The following is a 23170-nucleotide window of genomic DNA, read 5'->3' as shown; positions in this document are numbered from 1 at the left end:
CCCCAAATGAATGTACCAATTCAAAGACATTTTGGTCGACATGTTGACCACCATATTGGAATCTACCACGACATATATCCCTAAGATACCTTAGGAGTGCCCATGGCTCCTATGCAATGAATCTTGCACTCCAATCCTTGGGGATTGAGCCCAGAATAAGATCCATCACTAACGAAATGTGGTTCGCCCACGCACAGTGCTTTTCTTAAGTCATATCCTTTGAGTAATAGCTGGGGATGGGATGGTCAACAACATATTTAATGGAGTTCCACCTGAGGACTTGTCGAAGCTTCCTCTCCCAATCATGAAAGTTTGATAGGTTCAATTTTACATCCTGAATTTCGGTTACTTTGAGTGTTGTTTTGATTGCGCCCATTTGATTACTACATTTGAAAAGAATTTGCAATAAATAACCATTCATAACTTAACAACTTTAAAATAAATTCTAGCATGCAATCATTAAAGCTATTAAACATTTCATTCATGCAAAAGCAAAAACATGGTTCAAAAATGAATGAAACGATTCCAAGGCCCTAAAAGTCCTAAATCTTTAAGCAGCTTTGGCATGTCTTAAGTCTTTTAAGATTCTAGGTAAAAAAAACCTATTGTTAGTAATCTCCAAATTACTCTTGGTTAATAAATTAATGCCATAATTTATCCCATTGCCACAACATATGCCATTGTTGTTTGAGTTAAAACCACAATCAACGTGCTCCTTTGGGACGCCTTACCATCTAAGTCAACTAAAATAGCACCTCGCTTTAGCGTAAACCTACTACCTTAGATCCTTAGATTTTTGTTAGTGCTTGATTTGGAAGGCAACTTTTGAACTCAATATTACTTTGGACCTAGTTGTTTCTATGTTGGTTCGATTATTTAGTGAACTAAATCTAATCGAGCATAAAAACAACATTCATGCATAATATATTCATTCAAGCATAATATATAGTGCATAAATTAAATTGGTGAACTAGTATGGCCCAAAACTCATGTCTTGAAGCATCCAATCTTCTTCACCATCTTGTTAGCTTGGCATCGTCTTGAATCTTCATTCAATGCTAACTCAAGGTTCTAAGCTTAGAAATTCTTGAAATAATAAAATTACATCAAAATTTCAATGGTACCCAGACCATATTTAAAACTTTACATTCAAATATAAAACGGTTCGCATACCGTATTTAACTATCCTAGATTGGCCATACTAGTCACTTGGAGTACCTGCATTACATAAAATATACATTCTATGCATTCATCCATTCGTATCCTAAAACGAATGGCCCAATTAAATATGCAAGTATTTACGTTAATTATTTAAAATTTGCGTTCACATAAACGCGTCCTAAAAGATTAATCAATTTCAAATAATTAATCCTTAGAATTTATTCTAATTAAAATTTAATTTAATTAAAATAAAGCGACCTTTAATTTCATTTAGCGGCTCCCACTCAAACCAAAAATTATTCCGGATAATTAAATATTTTAAATATTAAATTAAACTCACGGCCCGACCCAAGTTAAATAAAATAATTAATTAATCATCCCGTTAGCCATTTTAATGAAAATATCAAATTTTAAAGCCCAACGAAACGAAAATGCCCAAAACTTGTGCAATGTGGGCTAGGCTTGCGCCCAGCTCAACACTGCCTCGTGTTGTGTGGCCTACGAGGCCCATGAGCACGTCGACCATGCCCCGCAAACCCTCGCACACTCTGTCGCAGCTCGTCGCTGTTGTGTTGCATTGTTGTGTCGCTGTGGTGCTCGACGCTGTGGGCAACAAGGCAAGGCAGCTCTCCCTTTCTTGCTCGCAGCTCGCAAGCCAAGGCTTGCTGCCTTACTCGCTTACTTCGCCCCAACGCGCGCGGCACGCAGCTTGCTTGCTGCTGCCCGCGTTGCTGTGGCTCGGCTATGGGGAGGCAGCCCGCGTGCCTACGACGAGCCACACGTCCACACGCCCCTTGTGTTCGTGCCTTTGGTTCGTGCAAACGAACTAACTAATTATAAAAAATTCAATTTCACGAACATATTTGCATTTAGTTATTTTTCACAAAATAAACAATTTTTATTTTCGAAAAATAACGACTTTACGATTTAATTAATTTTTAACAACAATCCGATTTTGTTAAATTTATTAAATCTAGGCTAACTTTATTCAAATTTTAACGAACGAACAATGTCAAAAAAAAATTGAATGTTTTGATAATCGAATCTAAAACTTTAAATCGTTCTAAACATTTAAATTTTAGATTTTTACCAATTTGATTTAAGTGTTGATTAAAATTAACGAATCTAATCAAAATTTTAATCCAATCATTTTTAAAATCTGCCACTTTACATGAAATTATATTCCCTTTCCCAATTAACCAAATTTCCATATCTAAATTATTTAAAAAATCAATTAGCGATCTAAAATTTACGAATTGGGGAAAGCCATATTAGGGTCAATACATAACATTTATGGCCCAACTTTTTACCATAATTTTAAAATATACCCAACAGAATTATGTCAAAATTTCAATCAATTCCGAGTAGTTTAGGTGGACCAATTAATTGAAAAACTTTCCGAATTTGTTAATTTTAATTCGTTAATTAACAAAAACGCCCAAAAACTCATACGTCGAGGCCTGTTTTTGCAATCCCGTTCGCATGAGTTAATCTTAGAAAATTGTTTTCAATCAGATTAGGGTCAGAAAAGTCGAAATTTCGAAACTTTTTGAATTCAGAACTTATTACACGATTCATCCATTAATCCATAATAATTCGAAAAATTCAACAAAAATCCAAAAAATTCGACAGCATACAAAAACAAAAAATCATGCTAAAAATGCTTTGAATACATAAGGCTCATGATACAACTTAGGGGAATACAGTTAAACATATAACATGTGCGGAACATCCCCAAAGTCAGTGATACAACTTAGGGGAATACAGTTAAACATATAACATGTGCGGAACATCCCCAAAGTCAGGAAACATGTATAAAGCACAGATTAAGCATACTTACTTTTGAAGCGTGTTTTTCCGAGTTTAGTATCAACAAAAACGAACAAAGAACTCCAATTGTCGTTCCTCTATTTGGTTCACCGACACGTTTAGATCCGTCTTGATAATCGTAGCTTAGACAATATTCAAGAGTGTTTGCTTTTTCGGGAAGAACAGTTTTGAGTAGAGAGCAAAACTTAACGTACGTAATTTTCATAATTATGTTTTGGGTTGTGGAAAAACTGATTGGGTGTGTGGAAATATAACCTAATATTATATTTAGTGTAACCGGCCAAGACACAAGGCCTTGACCGGCCACACACCCACACACCGCAAGCCTTGCGCGCAGCCCACTGTAGGCTGAAGCCCACAGCGCAGCCGAGCAGCAGCGATGGGCCATGGGCCTCGCGTTTCTTGCTCGTTGCTTGTTGTTGTGCTTATGCGCGCACTCGTGGCCACGCGGGCTGGCTTGCTTCCCTGCGTTGCGAGTTTGCTGGCTCATTGGGCCTGGCGCGCATGCGCGCTTGGCTCGACGGGCCGGCAGCTCGTATTCGCGACGAACACCTTACGACTATTATTTATCGTATAGTACACGACGAATCACCGACGTACGATGCAATTATTCGTTTCGCCCAGCTTACAAATATTCGCGATACGATATACGATTCCGATGCAAGGTCGTATCATATATTACGTTTTTCCGAACTAATTCCCGGAAAGTTATTAAATGAATTTCCAATTCATTTGATCCGGTGATCTGTTAGATGGAATTGGTGTGACCTTATAGGTTCAGTCAAGAGTAAGCTGTGAGCCTAATATAGGTTAGAACTCACTAATCGGAAGCATTGCTCCAGGTAGCTGTTCCGATCATTGATCTCACTGAATTAATTGTTCGTAATTAATCTGAACCTTGGTATTAGACTTAATGCACCTTGGGTGAAGGAAACATTTCCTTCAAATAGCTCTTATGCAGGAAGAAAAGGAGTATGTCTTGGAAGAGGCGATGCCCGAAGCCGCAGGCGAAGGGGTCACTCAGGTAGCCCTCAATCGTTGGATTGATGCCAACAAGGATGTGAAATGTCTAATGCTTGCAACCATGAGTGCAGATCTACAGAAAACGTTCATCAACTCAGATGCTTTCACAATCATCAGTGAGTTAAAGAACTTGTTCCAAGATCTGGCTCGAGTCCATAGATTCGAGACGCATAGGCAAATTCTTGACACCAAGCTCAAGAAGGGCGAGCCCGTAAGTCCACATGTTCTCAAGATGATTGGATTAATTGAGAATATGAGTCGGCTGGATTAACAGTTCCTCAAGAAATGGTTGTAGACACCATCCTCCATTCTCGTCATAGTGGGTATGATCAGTTCAAGATGAACTACAGCATGAATAGTCCGGACAAAATGCTCACTGAGCTTCACAGTATGCTGAAGACCGCTGAAAAGACGCTCAAGAGTGATAAGCAAGATGTGCTTATGGTGCGTGGGGGAAAGTTCAAGAAATCTGGCAAGAAGAGGAATGCTAAGAAAGGTGGCAAGAAGGCCAGCCCAACTAAGCAAACTGGCGGCACTAAGTCTGAAAAGAAGAAGGTTAGCCAACCCACTTCTGAATCTGAATGCTTCTACTGTAAAAAGAAGGGGCATTGGAAGAGAGATTGCTTGAAGCTTAAGGAAGATCAGAAGAACGGAACAGTCGTTCCATCTTCATGTATTTTTGTTATAGACTGTATACTTTCTAATTCAACTTCTTGGGTATTAGATACAGGTTGTGGCTCACACTTATGTTCCAATTCACAGGGACTAAGAAGAAGTAGAAGGTTAAGCAAGGGTGAAGTCGACCTACGAGTGGGAAATGGAGCAAGGATTGTTGCATTAGCTGTAGGAACTTATTATTTGTCGTTGCCCTCTGGGCTAGTTTTGGAACTGGAATGTTGTTTCCATGTTCCAAGTCTTACAAAAAACATCATTTCTGTTTATTTCTTAGATGCTAAGGAAGTTACCCTTTTAATAAAAGACAATAGTTGCTCGTTTTATTTTAAAGAGATGTTTTATGGATGTGCTAGATTAGTCAATGGACTTTATTTACTAGATCACGACAAACAAGTTTATAACATAAATACCAAAAAGGCCAAAAAGAATGATTCGGATCTCACCTATCTGTGGCATTGTCGATTAGGCCATATTAACATGAAACGCATAGAAAGACTTCAAAAGGAAGGAATTCTAGAACCATTTGACTTAGAGGATTATGGTAAATGCGAATCATGCTTATTTGGTAAAATGACAAAGCAAACTTTCTCTAAAGTTGGAGAAAGAGCAACTAAACTATTGGGTTTAATCCATACAGATGTATGTGGACCAATGAGTTCAAATGCTAGAGGTGGTTTCAGGTACTTTATCACTTTCAATGATGACTTCCGTAGATATGGTTATGTCTATCTAATGAAGCATAAGTCTGAATCCGTTGACAAATTCAAGGAATTTTATAGTGAAGTAGAGAATCAATTAGGCAAGAAGATTAAAGCACTGTGGTCTGATAGAGGCGGTGAATATCTGAGCTATGAATTTGATGACCACATGAAAGAATGTGGAATTCTGTTAGAATTGACTCCTCCCAGAACATCTCAATGGAACGGTGTGTCAGAATGGAGGAACAAGACCTTGCTAGACATGGTTCGATCAATGATGTGTCAGGCCGAACTTCCAATAGAATTTTGGGGACATGCACTAAACATAGCTGCACTAACACTAAATAGAGCTCTGCCTAAAGCTGTCGAAAAGCCTCCAAATGTGTCTTTTCTTAATATTTGGGGTTGTGAAGTATACGTCAAACGATTATTTTCAGACAAACTTCAACCAAAATCTGACAAATGTATCCTTGTGGGCTACCCAAAGGAAACAAAGGGATATTACTTCTACAATACATCTGAGAACAAGGTGTTTGTTGCTCGAGATGGTATCTTTTTGGAAAGAAATCACATTTTCAAAATGACAAGTGGGAGAAAAGTAGACCTCGAAGAATTCGAGTCGAACAACAAAATCTAGAGAATACTCAAGATGGCATTCAGGTTGGAACTCAGAGATCTTTAGAAGTATCTGGTGAGAATCAAGAACCATCTAAACTGTAACCTTGCATAGATCGCAGAGATATAGGTCTCAACCGGAAAGAGACTTAGGTATTTTGACGAACGAGAGCCATGAAGTTCTATTGCTGGAAAGCGATGAACCTGCGACTTACAAACAAGCTATGACGAGCCCTAGGTCCAAGCAATGGCAAGAAGCCATGCAATCTGAATTAGACTCCATGTGTGAAAACCAAGTTTGGGATTTGGTCGATTTGCCAGATGGCTACCAAGCCATAGGAAGCAAATGGGTTTTCAAACTAAAAAAGGACAAGGATGGGAAACTAGAAGTTTTCAAATCTAGGTTGGTTGCAAAAGGTTACAGGCAAGTCCACGGTGTGGATTGCGATGAAACCTTTTCACCAGTTGCAATGCTAAAGTCTATTCTAATAATGTTAGCAATCGCTGCATATTACGATTAAGACATATGGTAGAAGGATGTCAAAATCGCTTTCTTAAATGGCGTTTTAACAGAAACTGTGTTTATGACACAGCCTGAGGGTTTTGAGGATCAAAAGAATGCTAAATAGGTATGTAAGCTTAAGAAATCCATTTATAGATTAAAGCAAGCATCAAGGAGCTGGAATATACGTTTTGATGAAGCACTCAGTGACTTTGGCTTCGTCAAGAACGCAAACGAATCTTGTGTATACAAGAAGGTCAGTGGGAGCAAAACTGCTTTTCTAGTATTATATGTCGACGACATATTACTTATCAGAAATGACATTCCTATGTTGAGCTCTGTCAAGATTTGGCTTGGGAAATGTTTTTCGATGAAGGATCTAGGAGAAGCACAATACATACTGGGCATCAAGATGTACAGAGATAGATCTAAAAAGATGATTGGACTTAGTTAAAGCACTTATATCAATAAGGTGCTTGAAAGGTTCAATATGGAAGACTCCAAGCGAGGCTACCTACCCATGTCTCATGGAATGACTCTAATCAAGACCTAGTGCCCAAAAACACTAGATGAGCGTAGACGAATGAGTGGGATTCCATATGCATCATTGATTGGTTCAATAATGTATGCTATGATATGTACACGCCCGGATGTTGCGTATGCACTCAGTGCTACGAGCAGATACCAGTCAGACCCAGGAGAGGCACATTGGACTGCTGCCAAGAATATTCTGAAGTACTTGAAAAGGCACAAAGATGATTTCCTGGTCTATGGTGGAGATGATGAATTAATTGTCAAAGGCTATACGGACGCAAGTTTCCAAAACGACAAAGATGATTTCAGATCACATTCTGGGTTTTTCTTCTGCCTCAACGGAGGTGCAGTAAGTTGGAAAAGTGCTAAACAGAGCACCATTGCGGATTTTATAATTGAAGCGGAGTACATTGCTGCACATAAAGCAGCAAAGGGAGCTATTTGGCTAAGGAAGTTCATAAGTGAACTTGGTGTAGTCCCCTCTATTAAAGGACCAATAGCTCTATATTGTGACAATAACGGAGCTATTGCGCATGGAAAGGAGCCTAGACACCACCAGAGAGTCAAGCATGTACTTCGTAGATTTCACCTTCTACGAGAGTTCGTTGAAAGAAAAGAAGTCGAGATAAACAAGATTGGAACTGACGACAATATCTCAGATCCATTAACTAAACCTCTACTGCAGCTATGGGAATCAAGCATGGCTTTGATGTCCTTAATAGATGTTTTAAAGTTTTAGAGTTTAATACATTGTAAAACGTTTTTGTTAACCATTCATATAAATGAATAGAATTCATTTTTCCATTTAATTTGTGGTTTATTAAATGATGACGCCTTTCAATTTGACGATATATTCAAGATAGACTGTCAGGACCAGTCCTGTGACTAAGAAATGTCTATCAAGTGAACTTGAATGTCAAAAGTTAAAAATGGTCCGTGGTCGGAAGTTTTCTATAAAGGTGGACGCATAGAAAACACTAGACGACTAGAATGCAAGTTGACTAGTAGTTCTGTTTCTTGAACTATGTGGACATGGCAATGTCGCAATCATTTGCATAGATACTTACTTGATAAGATTAGTATGAAACTTTACTGTAAGAGATGAAAATCTGTCATAAGTAAATTTCATTACATTATTAGAAACTAATCCTCAATACCTGACTGATTTTAGATTACTTGTTTGAGAATGGTTACTTTGACGATGTCAAGCGTCGCATCGTAAAAGGAGACTATAACGGCAACGCTCAGGTAATCACCTATCAAATGAAGTCCAACCTCAAGATCACGAGATTGGGATTGTCCTCCCATAAATCGGGATGAGATGCTAAAAGTTGTACAAGGCCACTCGGAGAGCTAGAAACTGAAAAATGAATTCCGTGCTCAGATGAATCATAGGCTATGATTATCTGTTTTATTTGATCAGTTGAACTCTGAAACCGAGAAATACCTCTGGACATAATAAGGATGACTACTCTTACCTTATGTTCTTGAGCAGGTATCAAGAGACAAAGGAATTAGGCAATGCACACTTGTCCCTAAGGACACGTGGGAGACTAAAGGAAATAATGCCCTTGGTCCAAGTAGGCTATGGTAATAAATGCGGTTCAGTATTAATTGATTAAACAAGTTAATAATTCAGTGAGATCAAGTGAGCTGAACCGCTTCAGTTCAAGTAGTACGTGAACGGCTCGAGTATTTAAGTGAATATATTATTCATTAAATACTCTATTTATGAACATTCGAAAACAACGGATCTCGATTACAGTGGGAGCTGAAATCGTCAAAAGGCAAAATATAGAATGCTCCGGAAATGATGAATTTGCCGAAAACAGAAATATGGATCATGACGGAAATATAAATATTATCCAAGTCGTACATGTTGCCGGAAACGGAAACATGGTACGTATCGGAAAATATTATCGGAAATAGAAATATTGTCGGAATCGGAAATATTGCCGGAAACAGAAATATTACCGGAATTGGAAATATTGTCGGAATCGGAAATAAATTCCGGAAACGGAAATATTAAATATTTGTTCCAAACGAAAATAAATTCCGGAATCGGAAAAATTAAATATTTGTTCGAATCGGAAACGAATTCCGAAATCGGAAAACAAAACAGAAGCGCGACGTGCGAACGATCGACGATAGAGCTTGTGAGACGCAAGGCCCAGCGCAAGCGCCAGGCCCAGCGCCCAGCAAGCCCACGCGCCAAAGCAGCGAGGCAAGCAGGCCGAGCAAAGCAGGCCGAGCAGCAGCAGCGCCCAAGTGGGCCGCGTGCATGCTACCAACGCCCTTGGGCCAGCGAGCAAGCAGCAGCGCCACTCGTGGGCCTGCGTGCTGCGGGCTGCGCGTGGCTGCGGACTGTGCGTGCTACACGGCCATTACCTTGGCCGGTTAGGATTACTTCGTTGTCAAGTAATCACATTTTCCTAATTCTACTCAAATTGGATATGTTAGTTAAATCTAAATTACTTAGGTATTTGATTAAACGTAAAATTCTAATGATATTATCTAACTAGAATTCTAATGGATTTAGTTATTCGATTCCTAGTAGAATTCAAACTCCGTTATTTCCACCCTATAAATATGTGGTTCATGATAACAAATTATAATGCAATTCATAAGTATTCTAATACATTAAGTTCAAGAGAGAATTTAATATTTGCCTAACTTTATTGTGAGTTTCCCGAGTGCACATAATACCTTAGAGAATATTCTAGTTGGTTGAATCTAAGACGGATCCGAACGTGTTGTGGACTATCTACGGAGGGGCTATATTTGGAGTCCTAAACTTGTTCTTGTTCGGTTCGGGAGCAGCTTGGGAAGGCACGCATAACATTGTATGTATCCTAATTATGCTAATTGACTATGTGGCAATTAATAAGGATTCCTGGCTTTATGGTTTTTCCGCATGAATTATATTGTTTATATTATTCATAACACTACAGTGGATTTAGTCGGAAACGGAAACATGGTAAGTATCGGAAAATATTATCGGAAATAGAAATATTGGCGGAATCAGAAATATTGGCGGAAACGGAAATATTGCCGGAATCAGAAATATTGCCGGAATCGGAAATAAATTCCGGAATCAAAAATATTAAATATTTGTTCGAATCGGAAATAAATTCCGGAATCGGAAATATTAAATATTTGTTCGAATCGGAAATGAATTCAGGAATCGGAAAACAAATCGGAAGCGCGAAGTATGACCGATCGACAAACAAGCTTGCGAGACGCAAGGCCCAGCGCAAGCGCCAGACCCAGCGCCCAGCAAGCCCGCGCGCGGAGCAGCGAGGCTAAGGGGTCGAGCAGCAGCAGCGCCAAACGAAGTGGGTCACGTGCTTGCTGCCAGCGCCCAGCGTGCATGGGCCGAGCAGCAGCGCCCACTCGTGGGATTGCGAGCTGCGGGGCTGCGGGCTGCGTAGCAGCGTGGGCTCAAGGCCACGCATGCAATACCTTGGCCGGTTGGGATTACTTGCTTGTCAAGTAATCGTGCTTTCCTCATTCTACTCAATTTGATGGTTTAGTTAAATCTGACATACTTAGGTATTTGATTAAACGTAAAATTCTAATGATATTATCTAACTAGAATTCTAATGGATTTAGTTATTCGATTCCTAGTAGAATTCAAACTCCGTTATTTCCACCCTATAAATATGCGGTTCATGATAACAAATTATAATGCAATTCATAAGTATTCTAATACATTAAGTTCAAGAGAGAATTTAATATTTGCCTAACTTTATTGTGAGTTTCCCGAGTGCACATAATACCTTAGAGAATATTCTAGTTGGTTGAATCTAAGATGGATCCGAACGTGTTGTGGACTATCTACGGAGGGGCGATATTTGGAGTCCTAAACTTGTTCTTGTTTGGTTCGGGAGCAGCTTGGGAAGGCACGCATAACATTGTATGTATCCTAATTATGCTAATTGACTATGTGGCAATTAATAAGGATTCCTGGCTTTATGGTTTTTCCGCATGAATTATATTGTTAATATTATTCATAACACTACAGTGGATGTAGTCGGAAACGGAAACATGGTAAATATCGGAAAATATTATCGGAAATAGAAATATTGGCGGAATCAGAAATATTGGCGGAAACGGAAATATTGCCGGAATCAGAAATATTGCCGGAATCGGAAATAAATTCCGGAATCAAAAATATTAAATATTTGTTCGAATCGGAAATAAATTCCGGAATCGGAAATATTAAATATTTGTTCGAATCGGAAATGAATTCAGGAATCGGAAAACAAATCGGAAGCGCGAAGTATGACCGATCGACAAACAAGCTTGCGAGACGCAAGGCCCAGCGCAAGCGCCAGACCCAGCGCCCAGCAAGCCCGCGCGCGGAGCAGCGAGGCTAAGGGGTCGAGCAGCAGCAGCGCCAAACGAAGTGGGTCGCGTGCTTGCTGCCAGCGCCCAGCGTGCATGGGCCGAGCAGCAGCGCCCACTCGTGGGATTGCGAGCTGCGGGGCTGCGGGCTGCGTAGCAGCGTGGGCTCAAGGCCACGCATGCAATACCTTGGCCGGTTGGGATTACTTGCTTGTCAAGTAATCGTGCTTTCCTCATTCTACTCAATTTGATGGTTTAGTTAAATCTGACATACTTAGGTATTTGATTAAACGTAAAATTCTAATGATATTATCTAACTAGAATTCTAATGGATTTAGTTATTCGATTCCTAGTAGAATTCAAACTCCGTTATTTCCACCCTATAAATATGCGGTTCATGATAACAAATTATAATGCAATTCATAAGTATTCTAATACATTAAGTTCAAGAGAGAATTTAATATTTGCCTAACTTTATTGTGAGTTTCCCGAGTGCACATAATACCTTAGAGAATATTCTAGTTGGTTGAATCTAAGATGGATCCGAACGTGTTGTGGACTATCTACGGAGGGGCGATATTTGGAGTCCTAAACTTGTTCTTGTTCGGTTCGGGAGCAGCTTGGGAAGGCACGCATAACATTGTATGTATCCTAATTATGCTAATTGACTATGTGGCAATTAATAAGGATTCCTGGCTTTATGGTTTTTCCGCATGAATTATATTGTTTATATTATTCATAACACTACAGTGGATGTAGTCGGAAACGGAAACATGGTAAGTATCGGAAAATATTATCGGAAATAGAAATATTGGCGGAATCAGAAATATTGGCGGAAACGGAAATATTGCCGGAATCAGAAATATTGCCGGAATCGGAAATAAATTCCGGAATAAAAAATATTAAATATTGGTTCGAATCGGAAATAAATTCCGGAATCGGAAATATTAAATATTTGTTCGAATCGGAAATGAATTCAGGAATCGGAAAACAAATCGGAAGCGCGAAGTATGACCGATCGACAAACAAGCTTGCGAGACGCAAGGCCCAGCGCAAGCGCCAGACCCAGCGCCCAGCAAGCCCGCGCGCGGAGCAGCGAGGCTAAGGGGTCGAGCAGCAGCAGCGCCAAACGAAGTGGGTCGCGTGCTTGCTGCCAGCGCCCAGCGTGCATGGGCCGAGCAGCAGCGCCCACTCGTGGGATTGCGAGCTGCGGGGCTGCGGGCTGCGTAGCAGCGTGGGCTCAAGGCCACGCATGCAATACCTTGGCCGGTTGGGATTACTTGCTTGTCAAGTAATCGTGCTTTCCTCATTCTACTCAATTTGATGGTTTAGTTAAATCTGACATACTTAGGTATTTGATTAAACGTAAAATTCTAATGATATTATCTAACTAGAATTCTAATGGATTTAGTTATTCGATTCCTAGTAGAATTCAAACTCCGTTATTTCCACCCTATAAATATGCGGTTCATGATAACAAATTATAATGCAATTCATAAGTATTCTAATACATTAAGTTCAAGAGAGAATTTAATATTTGCCTAACTTTATTGTGAGTTTCCCGAGTGCACATAATACCTTAGAGAATATTCTAGTTGGTTGAATCTAAGATGGATCCGAACGTGTTGTGGACTATCTACGGAGGGGCGATATTTGGAGTCCTAAACTTGTTCTTGTTCGGTTCGGGAGCAGCTTGGGAAGGCACGCATAACATTGTATGTATCCTAATTATGCTAATTGACTATGTGGCAATTAATAAGGATTCCTGGCTTTATGGTTTTTCCGCATGAATTATATTGTTTATATTATTCATAACACTACAGTGGATGTAGTCGGAAACGGAAACATGGTAAGTATCGGAAAATATTATCGGAAATAGAAATATTGGCGGAATCAGAAATATTGGCGGAAACGGAAATATTGCCGGAATCAGAAATATTGCCGGAATCGGAAATAAATTCCGGAATAAAAAATATTAAATATTGGTTCGAATCGGAAATAAATTCCGGAATCGGAAATATTAAATATTTGTTCGAATCGGAAATGAATTCAGGAATCGGAAAACAAATCGGAAGCGCGAAGTATGACCGATCGACAAACAAGCTTGCGAGACGCAAGGCCCAGCGCAAGCGCCAGACCCAGCGCCCAGCAAGCCCGCGCGCGGAGCAGCGAGGCTAAGGGGTCGAGCAGCAGCAGCGCCAAACGAAGTGGGTCGCGTGCTTGCTGCCAGCGCCCAGCGTGCATGGGCCGAGCAGCAGCGCCCACTCGTGGGATTGCGAGCTGCGGGGCTGCGGGCTGCGTAGCAGCGTGGGCTCAAGGCCACGCATGCAATACCTTGGCCGGTTGGGATTATTTGCTTGTCAAGTAATCGTGCTTTCCTCATTCTACTCAATTTGATGGTTTAGTTAAATCTGACATACTTAGGTATTTGATTAAACTTAAAATTCTAATGATATTATCTAACTAGAATTCTAATGGATTTAGTTATTCGATTCCTAGTAGAATTCAAACTCCTTTATTTCCACCCTATAAATATGTGGTTCATGATCACAAATTATAATACAATTCATAAGTATTCTAATACATTAAGTTCAAGAGAGAATTTAATATTTGCCTAACTTTATTGTGAGTTTCCCGAGTGCACATAATACCTTAGAGAATATTCTAGTTGGTTGAATCTTAGGCAGATCCGAACGTGTTGTGGACTATCGACGAAGGGGCGACATTTGTAGTCCTAAACTTGTTCTTGTTCGGTTCGGGAGCCGCTATGTGGCAATTAATTTGGATTCCTGGCTTTATGGTTTTTCCGCATGAATTATATTGTTTATATTATTCATAACCTAACAAAACAGTTGGTGAATTTTTTAGCGACCGCCAACGGTCGCAAAAGGGTGATCAGTGTTCACCTGGACGGTATTTAAGGAAACTCCGACTGGAATAGCGACTACAAAAGCAGTCACTAATTTAGTGACCGTCTCAGCAGTCACTAATTTAGTGACCGTTTAGGCAGTCACTAATTTAGCGACCGTCTCAGCAGTCACTAAATTACTGACCGTTAAAGCGGTCCCTAAATTATCGTCCGCCTAAACGGTCGCTAAATTAGCGACTGCTAAGACGGTCACTAATTAGTGACTGGATTTGTAGTCGGTAATTTAGCGACCGATTAGGCAGTCGCTAAATTTTAATTGTAGTCGCTATTTAAGTATTTAATTAGGAATTATTTTTGCGGTATGTAATCTGCCTGTAGTGGTCGGTAAATTTGTATGTAAATATCATATTGCAGTCATGATCATTTATATATGCCTGTATATATACGAATTTATATAAATCCTATAAAATTGTATGAAACCTGATGTTATATAAAACCTGTTCAAAGTCATACAACAAAATTCATAATACACCTGATGTTGTTTAAACATGTTAATACATTCATAATATATAGGACTCAAAAAGAAAAGTTGCAACTAGTTCAAACTCATACAAGAATACTAACTACCTAACACAAAGGTGGCCCGCCGCCAGTTGGATCTCGAGGGTCCTGCGACTGCGAGAAAGGAAAACCGGTACATTGACTGAACATCCTCTCTTAAGACACCATTGTCTTTTTCATCTGGGCGGCATATTATTTTCTCGCTTGTCTCTCCCTTTCTCTCTCCCTTTGACGCGCGCTCTAGTCGCTCTTCTTCTCTTTCTTCTCTCTCCCTTTGCCTCAAAAGTTGATCGTCCTCCATAGCCTTTAGCATCTGAGCTTTTGTTGTTTCAAGCTTAATGGATTTTTGAGTCAACTGTTGTGGAGTCTCTTCCAAACGTGTTGATCGAGAGTTGAGAATAAATAGATGGGGTGTATGAGCTAGAAGAACTACCACCCCTTCTAGATGGTGCAAAGTATAGAGTTGATCCACTCCCCAGGCCGGGAACCTTTCCCTTCTTTCTCCCACCTACTGTCTCAAAGTAGATTTGGTTGGGATCTTTATCAATGCCTTTTTCACGGCATTCAGCAACATTTTTTTCATATTTTTCCTAAAAGAATTCTCATGCATAACAAATATATTAAACCAACTTGCATAACAAATAAGGAACTTTTGTTAAGGGACAAAAAAATTGAGCTCTTGTACTTTTACACAAGTTCGTTACGAATTATAGTAGGTGATTCCTGTGCTTTCCGTTATATTTAGGAAACTAAGGCATTTTCGCTCCCATTTTTGAGTTAAAGGACCTAAGGGCTGATTTAAACTTATACATGTTTAATAAGCTTAGTTTTAACTTTCTAAGACACATTTAAATGTATTTATTCACATGTAAGGCTTTTTTGGTCGTTATAGATCATATTTTCCCTAAAATGTAATTTTCTCGCCCAACTTTGAGCTAAGGAACCTAAATTATTATTTTAAACGGTTTACATGTTTTGTGTGGAACATTGAATGTTTCTAAGATCGATTCTAATCTATTTAAGCACATTTAAGTCATATTTGGTCGATATAGGTCATATTTAGGCTAAACCAAGGTATTTTCGCTCCCATTTTTCAACTAAAGGACCTAAGGGCAGATTTTAAATTTATTACATGTTTTATAAGCATTGTTTTAACTTTCTAAGACACATTCAAATGTATTTACTCACATTTAAGGTTTATTTGGTCGTTATAGGTCATATTTTATCTAAAATGTCATTTTCTCGCCCAACTTTGAGCTAATGAACCTAACTTATCATTTTAAACGATTTACATGTTTTATGTGGCACATTCAAGGTTTTTAAAACCGATTCTAATCTATTTAAGCACATTTAAGTCTTATTTGTTCGATATAGGTCATATTAGGCTAAACCAAGGCATTTTCGATCCCATTTTTCAACTAAAGGACCTAAGGGAAGATTTTAAACTTATTACATGTTTTATAAGCGTTGTTTTAACTTTCTAAGACACATTCAAACATATTTACTCACATTTAAGCCTTATTTGGTCGTTATAGGTCATATTTTGCCTAAAATGTCATTTTCTCACCCAACTTTGAGCTAGGGAACCTAACTTATCATTTCAAACCGTTTACATGTTTTATGTGGCCCATTCAAGGTTTCTAAGACTGATTCTAATCTATTTAAGAACATTTAAGTCTTAATTGGTCGATATAGGTCATATATAGGCTAAACTAAGCCATTTTCGCTCCCATTTTTCAACTAAAGGACCTAAGGGAAGATTTTAAACTTATTACATGTTTTATAAGCTTTGTTTTAACTTTCTAAGACACATTCAAATGTATTTACTCACATTTAAGGCTTATTTGGTCGTTATAGGTCACATTTTGCCTAAAATGTCATTTTCTCGCCCAACTTTGAGCTAATGAACCTAACTTATCATTTTAAACGTTTTACATGTTTTATGTGGAACATTCAATGTTTCTAAGACCGATTCTAATCTATTTAAGCACATTTATGTCTTATTTGGTCGATATAGGTCATATATAAGCTAAACCAAGGCATTTTCGCTCCCATTTTTCAACTAAAGGACCTAAAGGAAGATTTTAAACTTATTACATGTTTTATAAGCTTTGTTTTAACTTTCTAAGACACATTGAAATGTATTTACTCACATTTAAGGCTTATTTGGTCGTTATAGGTTATATTTTGCCTAAAATGTCATTATCTCGCCCAACTTTGAGCTAATAAACCTAACTTATCATTTCAAACCGTTTACATGTTTTATGTGGCACATTCAAGGTTTCTAAGACCGATTCTAATCTATTTAAGCACATTTAAGTCTTATTTGGTCGATATAGGTCATATACAGGCTAAACCAAGTCATTTTCGCTCCCATTTTTGAATTTAAGCACATTTAAGTTATACATGTTTAATAAGCTTAGTTATAACTTTCTAAGACAAATTTAAATGTACTTATTCACATGTAAGGTTTATTTGGTCGTCATACGTCATATTTTGCCTAAAACGTTATTTTCTCGCCTAACTTTGAGCTAAGGAACCTAACTTATCATTTTAAACGGTTTACATGTTTTATGTGGAACATTGAATGTTTCTAAGACCGATTCTAATCTATTTAAGCACGTTTAAGTCTTATTTGGTCGATATAGTTCATATATAGGCTAAACCAAGGCATTTTTGCTCCCATTTTTCCAAGACACATTCAAATGTATTTACTCACATTTAAGGCTTATTTGGTCGTTATAGGTCATATTTGCCAAAAATGTCATTTTCTCTCCCAACTTTGAGCTAAGGAACCTAACTTATCATTTTAAACGGTTTACATGTTTTATGTGGAACATTGAATGTTTCTAATACAAATTCTAATCTATTTAAGCACATTTAAGCCTGATTTGGTTGATATAGGTCATATAAATATATAGGCTAAACCAAGGCATTTTCGCTCCCATTTTTCAACTAAAAGACCTGAGGGCATATTTTAAACTTATTACATGTTTTATAAGATTTGTTTTAACTTTCTAAGACACATTCAAATGTATTTACTCACATTTAAGGCTTATTTGGTCGTTATAGGTCATATTTTGCCTAAAATGTCATTTTCTCGCCCAACTTTGAGCTAAGGAAGCTAACTTATCATTTCAAACCGTTTACATGTTTTATGTGGCACATTCAAGGTTTCTAAGACTATTCTAATCTATTTGAGCACATTTAAGTCTTATTTGGTCGATATAGGTCATATATAGGCTAACTAAGATATTTTCGCTTCTATTTTTTAACTAAAGGACCTAAGGGAAGATTTTAAACTTATTACATGTTTTATAAGCTTTTTTTTAACTTGCTAAGACACATTCAAATGTATTTACTCACATGAAAGCCTTATTTGGTCGTTATACGTCATATTTTCCCTAAAATGTCGTTTTCTCGCCCAACTTTGAGCTAAGGTACCTAACTTATTATTTCAAACCCTTTACATGTTTTATGTGGCACATTCAAGGTTTCTAAGACTGATTCTAATCTATTTAAGCACATTTAAGTCTTATTTGTTCGATATAGGTCATATATAGGCTAAAGTAAGGCATTTTCGCTCCCATTTTTCAACTAAAGGACCTAATTCACTACTACAAAATAGGGATATAGCAACGGCCTAAATGTGTTGGCAAAGATCCATTAAATGTTGCCATAGACCTATAGCAACGGTTTATATGGCGTTGCCAATAGGTGGGCTGCTATAACTCTATAGCAACAGTTATGGTACCTTAGGCAAGAACTTTATAAAACTGCTGCCATAGATATCATTAGCAACGCTTTTCTTAGGCAACGGTTTTTAGCTTTTGCCAACAGTTTTATTATATCTAAGGCGACAGTTATTGAGTTTTAGTAACAATTATTTAGGATTTCAAGCAACACTTTTAATGTTTAAGATAACGCTTTTAGTATGTATAGCAACACTAACAACAATCTGTGACAACGTTTGTTGCTCTAATATTGCAACACTTTTAGAGTCTATAGAAACATTTCTTGCTATAGCTATTGCGGTACTTTTACATGACTTTATAGCAACACTTTTTGCTACACTATTGCGGCATTTTTATGTGAATCTTTTGTAACATTTCTTGACACAACTATTACGACACTTTTATGTGAGTCTATAGCAACTTTTCTTGATACGATTAGCGACACTTTAACACAAACTTATAGCAACAATTTCATATATATTTATTTGGTAGCTCATTAAAATTAAAAATATTATGCCAAAATATCCAACTATTTCAAAAGTAAAACTCTAATTTCAAATTAAGTTTTACTTTTTTTTACAATAAAATTTTCATTGTTCTCTTTGTCAAGAAATAAAATTTAAAAATAAAATATCCTTAACAATCATTCTAATAAAAAAACCATTACTATAATATAAATAAATCAATTAAGAAAGCTAATGAATCTCCAAAAAGAACTAATAGTTCAAGAAATCTAGAATTTATCTAACATTTAATTTATTCGTCCAAACTCAGTCCACATGAACTTCGATCTATGCTCTTCCTACCATCCTGTAAACAGAAAAATGATAGTCAATATAATAAGAAAAATTATTGCATGTAATTAAAAAGAAATAATACAATTAATGGATGACATAAAAGTGAAATAAAACTAGCAAATAACACATGATCCGAAGGATAAAGAAAAAAGAAATAGGGAGAAACTTAAACGAGGAGCACATCTAAATTACCTAATTTCATATGAAAGTTTCCTAGAGAGACCGAATCTAGTACAAATCCAACTTCCAAAAGACACAAACTGCTCAACATTACTAGAACACAACCATATTTAGCATGGTATACTAACACATTATAAGAAAACAGCAGCACCTGATTAGACCAACACATTTAAGTCACATGATTAGAGCTCATGTATTATAAGATGCAACCATTAAAGTCACATGATTAGAGCTCAGAAAGACCAGAATTGCTATTGAGCAAAGCAGAACTAAACTGGGAATTGGATATAAGTTATTATTAATAGCATTTATCATTAGATATTGAAAAAATTAGGGAGGTCTGTACTCTATATTCTGTACTTTATACAAAGGGAGTATTATGACTAAAGAACTACACCGTAGTACATAGCATGGAAAAAAATGAAAAACGTAATCCAGATGAAGATGCAACCAGAATATAACTATGTACTTCAACGAAAATTTCGAAGAGACAATCCTCAAGAGAAGGTGCATATTTTTATTCAAGCTACTGAAACCAAATCCCTCAAAACTCACACTTGGACAGGAGAAGATTTGCCTACTAAAAATAAACCTATTTCTAGGGCTATGATGTGCAAAATTTTGGATAAACATGTGTATTACTATGGTTTTCCTAGAGTCTGTTTGAGAGATACTAGAACAAAGAAGTACTAGCTAATCTCTAATATTTGAAAGTATGTACAAGTCATACTGTATATAACCTCCCCCCCCCCCCACTACCTGAACAAAACACTTGCAGAATTGCAGCTGAAAACCACTCAGCCCAAAAGAAACTTGCTGTAATACTGCTTGAACACACCAGCAAACAGAAGCTACCCTTGCGGAAATAGAACAACTACTAGCATATCAAAATCTGCTAACTGAGAACATAACAGCTACAAAAAAATTCAAGCAGAACAGACCAAAACGAACTCAGTTTTAGGTTATTTTCTTGTTATTTTTTTTTTCATTTACAAGTTTCCTGCTTCCGCTATACATAAACAAGCACAAACAATTTGAACAACAAAATTCCAAGAAAAATTGAAGTTCTAGCTCATTCCATCTCTCTCCATAAACTTCCTATTTTCCGGAACTTCTCTCATTAATTCTCACTAATTTTAGGATAATGAATTATGTAGTTCCCATTACTTTTACTTGCTTTTTCTCTGACAAGTTCGTACAAGTTCGTACAAGTTCGTTTTTCCAATTTTGGCAAATGATTTTATGCTTAGGTCGTAGAATATTTTGGTGAATTTGTGTGAAAACTTGTTAATCTCAGTTATCTTTCCAGCAAATTTGAAGTTTTGATTAGGTAAATGCACCTACAAGCTTGAATAGCTGAATTAGTTAGAGCGTGTGGCTATTAACCACAAGGGAGACATGAACTTATACCTAGTCATAATAGTATATAGTAGCAGTCAGGAATTTAAGGCAAGGGGAGACATGACTGTCACAAACAAGAATAGACTTACTTCTTAATTATGTCATAATCCACAAATAAGACGTGTTCTTACTTCCTAATTATATCATAATTTCACAATCATCAAACACCATAATTCCACGATTATCAAACACCAAAAGCATAAATTTGTCCCTCAATAGAATCCTCTGCAAAAGAATCATCAAGACCTATAGTGCACAAACATCTCATCACCCAGAACAGAAAACTAGGGCTCCAACAAACAAAAGAACGGCAAGAAACAAGTAACACCCTACTTCATTAACAGAACCAACACCCTGCAAACCTGACTGCACCAGAAAACATAAAAAAAAGAGCACCAAAACAGCCCCAAAAAAAGGGAATCCACAACTGCAACGAAAACATAAAGCACCACAACAACTAATTTGAAAACCTAAAATACTGTTCTCTTCCTACCATACATAATCCAAAACTCAATTACATCAACTAAATGTAGGTTCCCGTTTAGTTCGATATATCAATTAATTATTAGCTCGCTAAACCAACTATAATTTCAATCAAACAAATCCGAAAGCAGATTTTAAGAAATAGATGAATAGAAGGTGCCCAATTTTCGAAATTTCAGCAAAGAGATGACGATGAAGAAATTAAAATAAATAAATAAATAAATAAGAAAGGAGAAGGAGAAGGAGGCTTACCAAAGTTTCGTTGAAGAACGGCAAATAGTCAAAGTGACGATGAATAGTTTTGTGAGCCTAGATGAAGGTGCCCATTCAATTTAATATATCAATTAATCAATTGTTAACCCGCAAAACCAAATCAACGATAATTCCAATCTAACGAATTCCAAACTCAATTATAGAAAATAGATCAATAGAAGGTGCCCAATTTTGAAATTCAAGCAACTAGTTGATGATGAAATTAAATTTAATAAAGAAGAAAGGAGAAGGAGAAGGAGGAGAACGGCGATTAGAAAAAGAAGAAGAACAATCGAAGATATGATTATCAGTTTTGTAAATCTAGGTTAAAACCGTGAGAAAAAAAACACTCTTAGTTTCTCAAACCCGCTTCAATGAAAATTTCCTTTTAGTTTTAGTAAGCGACTTTAGTTTTTTTTTTTTAACCCATTTATACTTTATTCAACTTAACGATTTACATGTCGTTGCTATATATTTAAAATGTAACTTTATCAACAACATGAAACCGTAGCTATAAACATACTTATAGCAACATTAATAAAATTGTTGCTAAAGCAGCGTTGCTATAGCCCAACTTTGTTGTAGTGTAAGGGTAGATTTTAAACTTATTACATGTTTTATAAGCTTTTTTTTAACTTGCTAAGACACATTCAAATGTATTTATTCACATGTTAGGCTTATTTGGTCGGTATAGGTTATATTTTGCCTAAAATGTCATTTTCTCGCCCAACTTTGAGCTAAGGAACCTAACTTATCATTTCAAACCGTTTACATGTTTTATGTGGCACATTCAAGGTTTCTAAAAATTTAAAAATTACCGACCGCTCATCAATCGGTCGGTAAATTACCCACTGTTTTTTCCCCGGTCGATAAATTTAGTTTTACTGACTACTTTTATGGCGGTCGGTAAATGCAGTTGGTAATCAACCGCTTTCTTGTAGTGTTACTAATATTACGCGTTGTGAGGGGGTCGAAAAAGCACGAGGCTAATGCATGACCTCGTCCCTCGTGGACGTGACGTCGTCAGATCAAGTGTAGTTAGATTTCTTGTGAGTTTACACCCAATCGACTAGTAATATAGGAGTCGCCATTCAGTTTTTAACGACAATGAGAAAAATTGACAAAACCCGGTTATCGTGACATAAAGGGAGTGCAATTATGTTCGACCACGACGGCCATAGGTTCCCTTGTGATCCCTGGTGTGGGGATCGCTCAACGTACACCCGCAGGGCAGAGATTGAGAGTTCGGGGGACTGTAACTACCGAGAGGAGTGCTCATCGATAACTCCAGAGGCAGGTTATCCTTACTAGCTCAGCATAAATAATTGAAGGGACATGCGTTAAACTATTAAACTATTCTGAATTGATTTTAGCAATATGCAACACATAATACTAAACCGATCGTGATTATCTTATTTAGATTGATTTAAGGTACCTAGCATGATAATTCAATTGTCCAAGGTATTATTCTTTATTAGGCGTGATAGATCAATCAAATTAATAGTTTA

General features: G+C 37.3%; 1 long non-coding RNA gene across 1 annotated transcript; it reads right to left on the bottom strand.

Annotated features, from left to right (window-relative positions):
- Positions 1–19081: 19081 nt before the first annotated feature.
- LOC130459707 (uncharacterized) lies at positions 19082–22234 on the bottom strand. The gene is made up of 2 exons (XR_008919289.1): positions 21663–22234; positions 19082–19359 (listed from the first exon to the last, which is right to left on the bottom strand). It is a non-coding gene; the product is annotated as an uncharacterized lncRNA (long non-coding RNA).
- Between the last annotated feature and the right edge of the window lie 936 nt (positions 22235–23170).

This window comes from Spinacia oleracea, chromosome 4 (genome assembly GCF_020520425.1).
Source record: "Spinacia oleracea cultivar Varoflay chromosome 4, BTI_SOV_V1, whole genome shotgun sequence".
In the NCBI taxonomy this organism is placed as follows: domain Eukaryota; kingdom Viridiplantae; phylum Streptophyta; class Magnoliopsida; order Caryophyllales; family Amaranthaceae; genus Spinacia; species Spinacia oleracea.
The sequence above is the reverse complement of the archived record's forward strand: the minus strand, read 5'-3'. Positions and strand labels throughout refer to the sequence as shown.